Genomic DNA, 13,605 nt, shown 5'->3' with positions numbered 1-13,605 from the left:
TAAGTGTTCGAGTCTGTTAGTGAGTCAACAGCTCTCATGACAATGGTAGTGGGGGAGAGAAGCAGAATGCCCACCTCGAAGACAGGCTGGTGGGAGAGGAGGAAGACGGGATGGGGGGATTGCTGGTGGGAAGGTTGCACTGCTGAAGGGGGTGTTCTTTTCGTGACTGAAACCCAACTGCAAACGTGATTGTCATCATGCTTAAAGATTATTTCAAAAAAATGCATGAACGAATGAGTGAGTGTGTAAGACTGAGTTAAGTGTGAGTGGAGACTCAAAGCCTCCCCTCCCGGTCAGTCCCCTGGCCCATGCCTTGCCCGCTCCCTGGAGTTGAGTGGTCGATCCAGGGCCCTGTTTGAGGCTCTTCGAGACTCTGGAGGGCAGTTGAGGGCGAGGAGGATGCTGGGCTTCTCCTTCCTACCCCCCCCCCACTGAGGCACAAAGGCCCCAGGACCTACCGGGACCCTCACCCTTGCGGTCTGAGTGGGCCGCCTGGCCCTGAGGGGCTGCCCCTGCCCTGGGAGCCGGGCCCGACCCAGCAGTCACAGCAGCTTTGCCCTCGAGGCTGTGGTGCCACCATGTGCTGGCCCCAACCTGACAGGACACAGGCCTGACACCTCTTGGGGGCCTTGGGGTACCAAAACAGCCCATCCCCCAGAAAGCTGCTGCCTGGTCCCATCAATGGCTGCCCCTGCCCCTCCCAGAGATCTGCCACCAGCCCCGCCTCTGAGCCTGTGTCCCTGGAAGGGGGTCCAGGGGTCCCCGCCCCACCTTAGGCCTTGGGTTATCTGGGACTGACGCACGTTGGCGGAAGCAGCTCTGATAGTCCGGGGAGGCCTAGCGGGGGCTAGGGAGCCGCCCTGCCCGGTTCAGGGTTGGCTGGTCCACACCATGCTCTGGTCGCCTCTGCTGCTGGGCCGGGGTCAGCAGGGCCCAGCCTTCTGGGTGGGAGGGTCTAGGGACCCCTGGGGCAGGTGCTGGCCTGAACCCCTCAGGCTCATCCCCATCTCAGCTCAGCCCAGCTCTGATGAGGTGGAGGGAGCAGCATGAGGGCCCCAGGCCAGCAGGGACCCCACAGATCCCCAAACAGGCAGTGGGGGTGCGTGTGCAGAAGTGGGAAAGAGTTGGGGGTGAGGTGCAAATATGGGAGTGGGTTTTAGGACTGGGTTTGGGGGTGCAGAGGTGGGTTGGAGATTCAAGGCTTGAATTGGGGGTTCAAGGCTGGGTTGGGGCTCAGGTTTGGTTGAGGGTACAGAGGTGATATTGACGTGCAGAGGTGGAGTGGGGTTCAGGGCTGGGGTTGGGGGTACAGAGCTTGGGTTGGGGCTCAGGGTTGGGTTGGGTTGGGTTGAGGGTCAGAGTTGGGGGTCAGAGTTGGATTGGGTGTTCAGGGTTGAGGTTGGGGGTGCAGAGATGAATTGTTCGGGGCTTTTCTTTAGTTGGGGTTCAAATTTGGGGTTCAGGGTGGGGCACAGGCACGGGTACCCTGGAACCCTGCATGCTTCTCTGAGGCTTTCAGGACCTGGTCCCCTCAGTCCTTAAACTCCCTAAGGACGGAGCCAGGACATCGACTTTTCTTACATGGGACATGGCTCCTGGTCCAGTCAGAGTCTGCTGGGACTGTGGGGCTACCCAGCTGGGGTGCCGAGAACAGGGAAGACCTGGACACTGGGCTCCGGTTTCTCTTGGGGGTCCCTGGTCATATCAGGAAGGGCTGAGTGGCTCCTTATGGGAATCCCCATCTGCAACCAGGAAGTCCCTCCTGAGACCTTCCTGGAGTGACCACTGGGATTTAGGCCTTGGGAAAGGCCACGCAGCCGGGTGAGTCAAAGTCAGGGGCCCAGCACTCTGACCTGGGCAGGTCACACGGGAGGAGGTGCGAAGGTAAATTTGATTTACTGGTGGGGCTGCACTGATTTGGAGCCGGTGTTTGTTTGTTGAATCACTGTGCAAACAGGATCCTGCCCCCAGCCGACCACGAGGCCCGGGGCTGGGCCCCCAGATTCCCAGGTCCCCATTCCCGGCCCAGCCTTAGTCCCAGCCCCACTGTCCACTGCAGACTCCTCACTCACTACAGACAGCGAATCCCACAGCCCTCAGGACAACCCCACCCAACCCACTTCCAGGCACCTTCAGTGTCCCATGGAAGCCCCACAGGGCTTGGGGGTGGGTGCTCATGGCCCAGATCTTCAGGGAGACTCCTCATCAGGCCCTGGGCATCCAAGATCTGTTGAGACCTGCCCCATTCCCCAGTGAAAGCGCCGGGCCCAACCACAGCTACAGCCCATGTGAGACATCCAGGCCAAAGGGATGGGTCCATTTCTGGCTGGGACAGAGACACCACCTCGAGGACCCCAAAGAGGGCAGGGAGGGACACCCAGAGATGTAGGGGGATACAGCCCAGCTCTGGCTACCATGGGGAGCCCCTCGGCCTCAAGAGCAAGGGCCCCCTGAGCTCACTCCGCCAGTCCCAAACACACAGCACTGACAAATGAGGGCCTGAGGATGCCCCCACAGAACAGATGAACGGGCATTGGAAAGACAGAACATTCTGGAACTGATAAAGAAAGGACACATGGCTGTGGGCCTGGGCTTCAGGAGCTCAGACTGAACCTCAGATATGGGGATTGTGTGGACATACTTGCATTTTAACCTGTTTCTTTTGGTTGGTTGGTTAGGTTTAGTTTTTGGACCACACTGGGTGGTGCTTAGAGGGTCACTCCTGGCAGGCTCGGGGAGGACCTTATGGGACACTGGGGATCAAACCCAGGCTGGCCCCGTGCAAGGCAAATACCCTTCCCACTGTCCTATCATTCTGGCTTCCACCTCAATGATTTGTTTTTGGTTTTGGGCCACACCCAGTGACACCCAGGGGTTACTCTTGGCTATTCACTCAGAAATTGCTCCTGGCTTGGGGAACCATATGGGGTGCCGGGGGATCGAACCAAAGTCCGTCCTAGGTTAGCACGCCCTACAACTTGTGCCATCGCTCTGGCCCCCCAATATTTTTTGGTCCTTTTGAGCCTTTCAATTTTTGGGGGGTCACACCCGGCAGCACTCAGGAGTTACTCCTGGCTCTATGCTCAGAAATCGCTCCTGGCAGGCACGGGGGACCATATGGGATGCTGGGATTCGAACCACCGTCCTTCTGCATGAAAGGCAAACACCTTACCTCCATGCTATCTCTCCGGCCCTGAGCCTTTCATTTTTATTTGGCCTTGGTTTGGGTTTTTGAATCACACCTGGAATCACTCGTAGTGGTACCCAGGGGCTCCTACTTGGTGCTGGGAATTGAACATGGTTTTGTTTTTTAAGCCAAACATCTGCCTGCAATTCTCAAAGATTTTTAATCAAGGACAAAAGCCAGTCCACAGCCCCACCTGATAGGTCACCCGCTGCATGTGGCCTCCACAAAGCCCTTGCAAGTTCATCCAGGCTCTGTGGCCCCTGGTCTGTGGCCCCTGGTCTGTGGCTCGTCTAGAAGTCAGTCCCACCTTCCACTTCCTCCCACAGGCTCCAGCCACTGCCCCTCCCTCCCATGATTCTACCAGCCTGCCCCCCCACTTGGCATGTCTGGCCATGTCCCTGCAGCCATGGGGGGTGACTCTGCAAGCTCTGATTCGTGGGAAATACTCTCTGTGGCACTCCAGATCACTCACAGGGCAAGGCAGGCTGTGAGGTCTGTGACGGGGACTGTGATGGGTCAGTGAAAGGTATGGGGTCCCCTGTGAGGGGTAAGGATTATGGGACCCTTATAAGGGGCATGAGGTCTTTTATAAGGGGCATGAGAACCCCCTGTTGGCATTGTGACTGCCAGGGTCAGGGAGGCTCAGGCACCTCTTTTGTCCTTGCTGGTTTTCTGTGTCCTGTGTGGGTCCCTCACTCCACTTTTTTGTCTCTGTCCTCAACTGCCCCAGCTGCTCCCTGAATGCTTTGTGGTTCCCAAGCAGATTTCAGGCACCCCCAGACACCCCCATTCCCTCAGCCTCGAACCTGCGCTGACTCCACCTGCCCACAGACTTGCAGGCTGATTCTGGAATCCTCTCTGACAGCTGTGTGAGTCCTGGACTCCCTGTGACCCAAGGGGCACCTTTCTGGAGTGACCTGACATGAACCCCCAGGTCTGTGTCCTTTGATTTGCAACTTCTTCGGGCTTCTGTCCCTTCCACAGAGATGCCCCAGATGATGCCACAGTGCTCATCTCCCAGGCTGACCCCAGCAGGGGAACATGGGGAGGGGAGGGGTCTGCTGTGAGTCCCGCCCCTGCCCAGGACCCACTTTCAGTACCACTGTCCTGCCCGCTCCTGAGTGTCCCCAAATTCACATCTCCTTTACAAACAGTTCTGGAGTGCTGGGCACAGTGATGTCATGGAGACCCCCAACTGGCTCTGAGACTCTTCTGAGGGCTGGACCTGCTCCTCTGGATGTTCTGGCTGTGGGTGTGGCTCAGGGACACCCTGGCACCCACGTCTCCCACTGCCGCACTGCTGGTTGGGTTCCCAACACACCTCCAGAGCCCCTGTGGGTGTGTCTGTTCATCTGTCTGCACAGCGTGATGCCTGTCCACCCATCCATACATCCATCCGCCCATCTGTCTGTCTGCCCCATGTTTGCTCTCCTCTGTCGATCTGTCTGTCCATCTGCGTTTGCTTCCCTGGGTCCATCTGTCCATCTGTCTGTCTATCCTGTTTGCTCTCATCTGTTGGTCTCATCTGTTGGTCTGTTCTGTTCTTGTCTGTCCGTCCGTGTTGTTCTCCTTAGTTCAGTGGTGGGCAACCTTTCTTTTCAACTGAGCCAAATCTCGCCAAAACCACGATTGAAATTTATTTTGAGAGCCACATTTTTAAAACTGAAAATACATAGGATGGTACACTGTTTTTAGTTTCAACAAGTTTTTATTGAGAATATTCTGCATGCAAGTATCCACATAGGTCGGGAGGATACAAATAACTAATAAAACAAAAACTTTAGAATAATATTATTTATCGATAATGTTAAATTTCATAAAATTGGCCTTACAATGTAGAGAAAATTACATCCCAACAATGACTGACAAAGTCACAAACGCTAACGTGAACATTGGCCTTGGTTCTGATCAGAGCTGTGTGGAGCCGGCCACTGGGGCTGCACACAGGGCGCACACTGACAGAGGCGAGGAGCAGAATCCTGACTCCTGGAGCAGCCGCCCAGCACACAGAAGAGCCGCATTCAAAAGTGGAAAGAGCCGCATGTGGCTCTCGGGCCTCGGCTTGCTGACCACTGCCTTAGTCTATTCGTCAGTTTGTCCTGGTTGTCTTATGTTTAGTCTGTTCATTTATCTCCTGTCATTTCTCTCAGTATGTCTACCCATCTATGTTGCTCTTGTCCATCTCTCTGTCTCTTCTGTGTTCTCCCTGTCCACCCATTTGTCTGTGCTTGGTATGCTCCTGGATCTTCCCTCCATTTGCTGCCTTTCCTGCTGCTACAAGGGTGCTTACCCCTCATCCCTCAGGGGCTCACACCGACTCTCAAACCCGCCTGTTGCTGGTCACACACTGGCCGTGGAGTCTGAACAACAGAGCCCCACCCATGTCCAGTCACCTCAGAACAGCTGTTGTGAGCTCCCCACACACCTAACAGTGCTCAGCAGTGGTCCCATATAACTGTGTGTTCTAGGGTGTCCTGGTCATGTGGAGACCACCTGTGTTCCACTGTCCACCCCAGGAGCACCCATAAAGTCACCTCACTCCATTCTGCTGGGCTTTGTAGCTTGGAACTGGAGCCCTCTGCTCTCTCTCTCTCTCTCTCTCTCTCTCTCTCTCTCTCTCTCTCTCTCTCTCTCTCTCTCTCTCTCTCTCTCTTTCTCTCTCTCTCTCTCTCTCACACACACACACACACCTCCTCTGCACAGGAGACTCAGGACTCCATGCAGCCCCCCAGGGCCCCCCTGTTCAGATATGGCTCAGTCTGGGAGGAGACTGGGGGCAGGGTGGGAGGGAGAAGGGGCCTGTGGGTGCTGCTTGGTGGGGCCTGTGAAGGAGGCAGGAGGTGCTGCAACCCATCCCTGTACCCAGCACCCAGGGGGCTGGAGCTATAGCACAGCATGTAGGGGGTTTACCTTGCATGCTGCTGACCAGGGATTGATTCCCAGCATCCCATAGAGTCCCCCAAGCCTGCCAGGAGTGATTTCTGAGTGATTTCAGAGCCAGGAGTAACCTCCAAGCACCGCCAGGTGTGGTCTCAAAACAAGCAAACAAAACCAATACCAAGTACCAAGTACCCCAGCACCCAGATTTCAACATCCAGCACCCAAGGCCAAGTACCCCAGAGTCCAATCCTCAGCACCAAGTACCCAGTGCCTCAAACCCAACACCCCACACTTCAAACCCAGAATCCAGCTCCCCAAAATTCAGCACTTAGTACCCAGAGGCATGCAAGCCCAGCCTCCACCCACAGGCGCCTGAGAGGCCCCCTAAAGCCCCCAAACAGAGACCCCATCTTCCGCTACACCCTTTCCCCACCCCCACACAGCCCAGGACACAGCGGCTGCCAATCTCTCCACCCACCCCGACCCTGTGACGCTGGCACCCAAGAACAACAATCAGGGGTCCAGAGAGATAGACACTTCCGGGCGGGGCCTGGGGCCCCACGACCCTCCGCATTCCGGGGATCAGCCTTCTGCCTGCCACAGCCAGACCACGGAACAGGGAGGTCGTTGGCTGCTCTGGGTCTCCCGCCCTCCGGCCCCACCAGAGACAACATCCTGCCTGATAAGGGGGTTCATGCACAAGCTCCTGCTTATCACCGAGCGTGCTCGGGAGCCCGTGGCCCAGAGCAGGGAGGTGGGGTGCTGGAAGCTGCCATCCACCATGGCCAGTGCCAAAAATGCCCCGTAGGCCACCAGATCCCAACTCACCTGCAGGGCCTTGCCCCGGGACCCAGGGAGCCCCATCTCCCTGCTTGGACCCCAATGATGCTGGGGTATCACCTCCTCCTGTGCCCTCCCCTGACTGGCAAGGACAGGGAGAGTCCTGCCCCGTCCACCCAGCATATGGGGAGCACTGTGGGCAGAGTACCAGGGAGACTGGGTCCCCGCAGACCTCTCTAAAGGAGGGGTCCTCAAACTTTTAAACAAGGGCCACTTCACTGACCCTCAGACCACTAGAGGGCTGAACTAGTTTAAAATAAAAAAAAAAAAACAAAAACTATAGGGGCCAGAGAATAGCACGGTGGTAGGGCATTTGCCTTGTACGCAGCCAATCCAGGACGAACTCAGGTTCAGTCCCCAGCATCTCATATGGTCCCCCGTGACTGCCAGGGGCGATTTCTGAGCACAGAGCTAGAAGGAACCCCTGAGCACCACCAGGTGTGGCCCCCCAAAAAATCCATAGCAGCCCCCTGCCACCCTCAGGCCTTGGAGCTGGATTCCAGAGTGGGGAGAGGGGCAGAAAGGTCCCCCAGGCTGTGAGGCATGAAGAAGGTGGCAACCAGCCTGCTGCCCTATGGGAGGTAACCCCATGTCTTGTTCCTTATGTCAGGTTCAACACTCTTTTTTTTCTTTTGGTTTTTGAGTCACACTGGCAGCGCTCAGGGGTTCCTCCTGACTCTACGCTCAGAAATTGCTCCTGGCAAGTACAGGGGACCATATAGATGCCAGAATTCGAACCACCTTCCTTCTGCATGCAAGGCAAACACCCTACCTCCATGCTATCTCTCCGGCCCCAGGTTCAACAGACTCAGAGGGACAAGGCAGCACCGGGCACTGGGGCTCCCCAGCCCCACATCAGTTCCTCACACACATTCTTCTAGTGACATCCCATCTTGGGGGACCCCTGGATAAAACAGACCCACCCTGCCCAGGGAGCAGGTGGCCATGGCCACCTCGGAGGTGACAAACAACAGACCCGCAGGTACCATTTCACCTAGGCCTGAGGGTCACAGTGGAGAGTGTCCCAAACATCTGTCCTCGTCCTTCCCTGGGGCTAGCTGTGCCACAGCTGAAGTGGATGATGAACCTGGGGTGAGGGGCCCAACTCAGGGGGTCCCTGTGAGGAGGGCTCAGGGGACATCAGGCCAGGCAGGAGCACAGCACCCTGTACCCCCATTCTCCCACATACTGTCCCGGGCCCAGCTGCAGGCCTCAGCACTCAGGGAGTTGTTTTTGCTGTGTTTCAGCCACCAATGTGTCCTTGGTCACGGAGCCCGAGGGCTGGGCTCACACACAGGGCACTGCTATCTCTCCCTGGGCTGGGGTGCCAGAGCATAGAGCCACACCCCAGATGGGAGACAGGGCCTCGAGGGCTGAGGCATTGCATCTGAACTTGCCCCTGTCAGAGCCAACCACAGAGGCCAATCAGGCACAACCCTGACAAAAAAAGGTTTTTCTGGAGGCAGGATTTAATAGGGGAACAGGCCGGGTAGGGAAGCTAGGGGCCTTACAGCCAACCCCTAAGCACAGAAAGAGAGAGAGAGAGAGACAGAAACAGAGATACAGAGAGATAGAGAGACAGAGAGCCAACCACAGAGAGAACCAGACCAAAGGAGAGGGTAAGACAGAAGCAACAGGGCAGCAGAAATAGCGAGTCCAACCAACAGTTTTTCTAGTAATCTGGCAGCAAACTTCTAGCAAAGCTGTCTGGGAAAAGCAGCCACCCCACACTCGATCTTGGGGAAGGCTTTTGTACCACCCAGGCAACTACCAACAGCTACAACAACACACCACCACCCGGATGCCGCCTCATGGTGGTGCAGCTCGCTATACCCATGGGGAGAGGGTTCAAAGAAATAGGCCTGCCAGCTCACGGACACACACAGCTCATCCTTGGTTTCTGTCCCCTCCACGAGGCTGTCCAGTCCTCCTGCGGCTGATGACCCTACACTGGAGTTCACCTGTGTCCTTTCACACCCTCACCTAGGCAGGTGAGCCCCGTCCCAGTCAATAAATTATGTCCCCTATATCACCAGAGACATCCAGAGGGCAGTGTCCTTTCAGCACCCCCATAACTGGCAGGGACCAGCTTTAGGCCCCCAACCATCACGAGTTCAGACTCCGTTCCTATAAGGTAAGGCTTATGCCAAGCTTAGAGAAGGGAGGCGAGAGACAGCAGACTTGGACTGCGAGGTCACGTGTCACCAAGGAGTGATGGAAGAGAGTCACATATGGCCCAGGTGAGTGCTGACATACAAAGGGGGCCAGAGATGAAGAGACGGAGACAGAAGAAGAAAGAGATTGAGATGATGGTGGAGACAGAGATGGAGAGACAGAAGCAGATGGAGAAAGAGATGGAGACAGAAATGCAGACTAAGAGAGAGATGGAGACGGAGACAGAAATGGAGAGACAGAGATGAAAACAGCTAGAAAGGGAGACAAATGGATGTAGAGACAGAGATAGAGGCAGATGAAGACAGAGATGGAGACAGGCGAGAGAGACAGAGATGGAAACAGAGACAGGAGGAGACAATGTTGGAGATGGAGACAGAGACGGAGACCGTTGGAGCCGGAGAGATGGATCTAGAGAGAACAGGCCCAAAGGGAGGCAGCTGGGCTCCAGGTGGGCTCAGCCCCTGCCTCACCACAAGGCCTGTAGGACCATCCCCTGAGACATGACCCACTGACTGGGCCCTACACTCTGGACTACCAAGCTTCACCCCAGCGTCCTGTGCCCTCCTGGCCCTGCAGCGGTGAGAAGCCATGGGCGGGGGCCTGGTGTTTGTGGCCATGGGATTAGAGGCTGCCCCGAGGTCCTGATGACAAAGGCGGCTCCTGCCCCGGGACTGACCCAGGATGTCCCCCAGGTGCTGGGCGCCCATGAACAGGAAGTCCAGGGGGCACCCCAGGCAGGAGGGAGAGGGTGGGAACCCCTCCAGCTGCCCCACTCTCCTGGCACCTGAGCGATTCCTGGACTGACCCCCATGAGGCCACAGAGGTGGCAGCTCACCCCCAAGCAAGGCTGGTCTCTGGGAGGAGGGACTTGGAGACGAAGCAAGAGGGCACAGGCTGGGTCACGGGGACGGGCCTGGGAGGGGACAGGGGGTAGACGTGAGGGAGGGGCAGAGGCAGCGATGGGAAGTGTGGGGGAGTGTAGGAGAGTGTGGGCAGGCAGAGGAGTGTGGGGTGGGGTGCAGGGATGAGGCGGGAGGCGACAGGGTTGACACGGTGAGGGCCAGAGAAGACACAGGTGAGGCGTGCTGTGACCTGGAGGCAACCGCTGACACCCCAGGGCCCCTCATCCCCCACACCCCCCAGTTCCCAGCGCACTAGGAAGGGCCCAGGTGACGAACGTGGCCTGTTGACATTCAGGGCGGTCCCAGCACCTTGTTTGGCTGTGAGAAGGACGAGAGTTTAATGGAGCCATATCTAACGGCTGCCGTGCAAAACACGGGTGGGGCCTGGAGATAGAGACTGAGGGCCAGAGCCAGGGAAAGACCCAGAGATACAGAGACCAAAGTAGAGACACAGAAAGAGACAGAGGGAGAAACAAGAGCAGACACAGACAAAGACAGAGATAGAGACAGACAGAAAGAGACCAGAGAGACAGAGACAAATACAGAAAGTGACCCAGAGATACAGAGACAGAGGAAAAGAGACATAGAGATGAAGAGACAGAAAGAGATATAGACACAGAGACCCAGAGATACATAGAGACAGAAACAGAGACACAGAGAGAGACAGAGAGGAAGAGAAAGGGACAGACACAAAGACAGAGAGGCATAGACAAAGCCAGAGCCAGAATGAAACCCAGAGATACAGAGAAACAGAGACAGAAACAGAAAGAGATCCAGAGATAGAGAGACAGAGACATAAAGAGACCAGAGAGATAGAGTGAGAGCTAGAGACATAGAGACACAGAGACAGAAGAGAGATAGAAATGAGAAAGAGGGGCCCGGAGATATAGCACAGCGGCGTTTGCCTTGCAAGCAGCTGATCCAGGACCAAAGGTGGTTGGTTCGAATCCCGGTGTCCCATATGGTCCCCCGTGTCTGCCAGGAGCTATTTCTGAGCAGACTGCCAGGAGTAACCCCTGAGACATGCCGGGTGTGGCCCAAAAACCAAAAAAAAAAAAAAAAAAAAAAGAAAAGAATGAGAAAGAGACAGAAAGCCAGAACCAGAGATAGAGACACAGAAGGAGACAGAGAAACAGACACAGACACAAAGACAGAGACAGAAAGCCAGAACCAGAGATAGAGACACAGAAGGAGACAGAGAAACAGACACGGACACAAAGACAGAGACAGAAAGCCAGAACCAGAGATAGAGACACAGAAGGAGACAGAGAAACAGACACAGACACAAAGACAGAGACAGAAACACAGATGCAGAGAGACACAGAGACAGAGATGGGACAGGTGGGCACAAAAACAGACACAAAGATAAAAGTTCCGACAGAGATAGAGACACAGAGAGAGACAGAGATGAAGAGAGAGACAGATGAAGATATAGTGAGAGACAGAAATAGGCATAGAAACAGACAGACAGATGGAGATGGAGAGGTGGACCCAGATACAGAAAGGTACCAATGGATTTAGAGACAAAGATGTAAATACAGAGATGTAAAGACAGAAACAGGAAGCTGAGGAAGATCAGGCCCGAGCGGGTTGCAGGTGGTCAGGGCTGGTCAGTTGTGGGAATGGCAGAGGCTTTGCCTGGATTGGGGCTTAGTGCCCCTTCCATGCTGTGGCCCCCGGGCCCTCTGCCCACCAGCCACTGCCCTACAGTATCCAGTCCAGAAGGGCAGCGCCTGCAGTCTGGAGGGCCTCAGGACTCTGTAGGGCTCTGCCAGGTCTCTCCAGACACTGCCAGCAGCACAGGGAGAATGAGAAAGTGGCGCCAATGGGGCAAAATGAGGCCCGGAACCAAGTTCTGGGGACCAACTAGAGGGAGCTGTGTGGGTGGCCCCAGGGTCTTCTGACCCTGCAGACACCACAGGGTCTGCTTAGGGTCCCCCAAAGACCTTCCTACATTGCTCGCTCCATCCCAGATCCCCAGTGTCCATGTCCCCAGGGCCTCTTGCTGACCAAGCACCCTCTGCCAGGCCCTCTGCCAGCCTGTCTCCAGGATGAAAGGGCACCGCTGGCCCCGGCTCTTTCCAGGCACCCCGCCAGCCTGCACCAGGTCCCACAATCTCGATAACCTTACAACCTGGTGACAGGCTGAGATGAGGAGAAAAACGGGAGGTTGGGGTGTAAAGAGGGTAGGGTTAGGGGGCTTGGCAGCGCTCTGGACTGACACAGCATGTGCTTAGGGCCGCATGTCCTACTGGGGGCATCCTCACAGCCCATGGGGAGCAGGGTGAAGCCCCCAGACAGACCCAGGTGACTAGGTTGCAGCACCAAATAAGCACAGATGCTGCAGCTGGACAGCCCTGCCACGGCCACTTGCTCTCTTGCCCCGTCTACCTTGGAGCATCCAGCATTCACGTGTTCCCCCACTGTGCACCCCAGATGCAGAAGGTGTGCGGTAATTTGTTGGTACTAGCTGGTTTTCACTTAGCCTAGCCCCGCTCTTGGGGTGGGCTTTGTTTTCCCCATAAAGACTGCCTGAAAAAAAAAAAAGAGACTGCCTGGAGGGGCAAGAGAGATAGCATGGAGGTAGGGCATTTGCCTTGCATGCAGAAGGACGGTGGTTTGAATCCCGGCATCCTATATGGTCCCCCCCAGCCTGCCAGGAGTGATTTCTGAGCATAGAGCCCGGAGTAACCCCTGAGTGCTGTCAGGTGTCACCCAAAAACCAAACCAAAACAAAACAAAACAAAAAAAGACAGCCTGGAGGGAAAGCTGCCATCTTTTCCACGTGGTGAACAGCTTTCAGTGTGCGTTCCCAGCCTGTTGTTCTTTCCCAATCCTGCGTGGATTACTTCCCGAGTGGGAAGAGCTACCGGACTCGCCTCTCTTGTCCTACCCAGATTGGGGACGTGACCATCTCTCTCCCTCTCCCTCGCTGGGGTTTGTGGAATACTCAAGCTACTATTTCACAGTGACTCATACAGGCCACACACGCATGCATGCATGCTCACACGTGTGTGAAAGACATACACACGAAAACATGACACGCTCATTACACAGACGCTCACAGCAAACACAGCCACACACATGCTCATGTGCATGAAAGCTCGCGTGCTCACATGGGAATACCCACTCACTTTCACATGCACAGAGGCAGTTGTATGTGCAGGCTCACACACACACATATATATGCCCAAACGTACATGCTTGCACGCCCATTCACTCGGCACACTCACGTGTGTGCTCGCGTTTACCCAGCCAACGGGAAATGGGCCCCTGGCGAAAGCCCAAGGAAACGGTACACGGAGGGACACTAGCTCTTCTCGGGCATCAGGAGGGGCTTCCAGTAGAGACAGCTCTGTCTTGGGGGCCCAGAGTGGCGCGCACAGCCTTTGTTCCACAGCTCAAAAGCCCCCCCCATCGTCCCCCAACTCAGCAGACCCCCGCACAGCACCCAAAGAAACACCAGCTGTGCGCAAAATCTGTCAGTTTATTTTTGGAAAGCGGAGAAAGACTGGAGAAAGACTTGGGAAATAAATATCTCCAGAGAAGCAGCAGTTCCCGAGGAGGGAAGGGGTGCTCAGAGGGTCAGCGGGGGACAGGGGCGGGAGGGCGGCCGGACAG

The sequence above is a fragment of the Suncus etruscus genome, chromosome 9 (genome assembly GCF_024139225.1).
Source record: "Suncus etruscus isolate mSunEtr1 chromosome 9, mSunEtr1.pri.cur, whole genome shotgun sequence".
Classification (NCBI taxonomy): Eukaryota; Metazoa; Chordata; class Mammalia; order Eulipotyphla; family Soricidae; genus Suncus; species Suncus etruscus.
Note: the sequence above shows the minus strand (reverse complement) of the source record.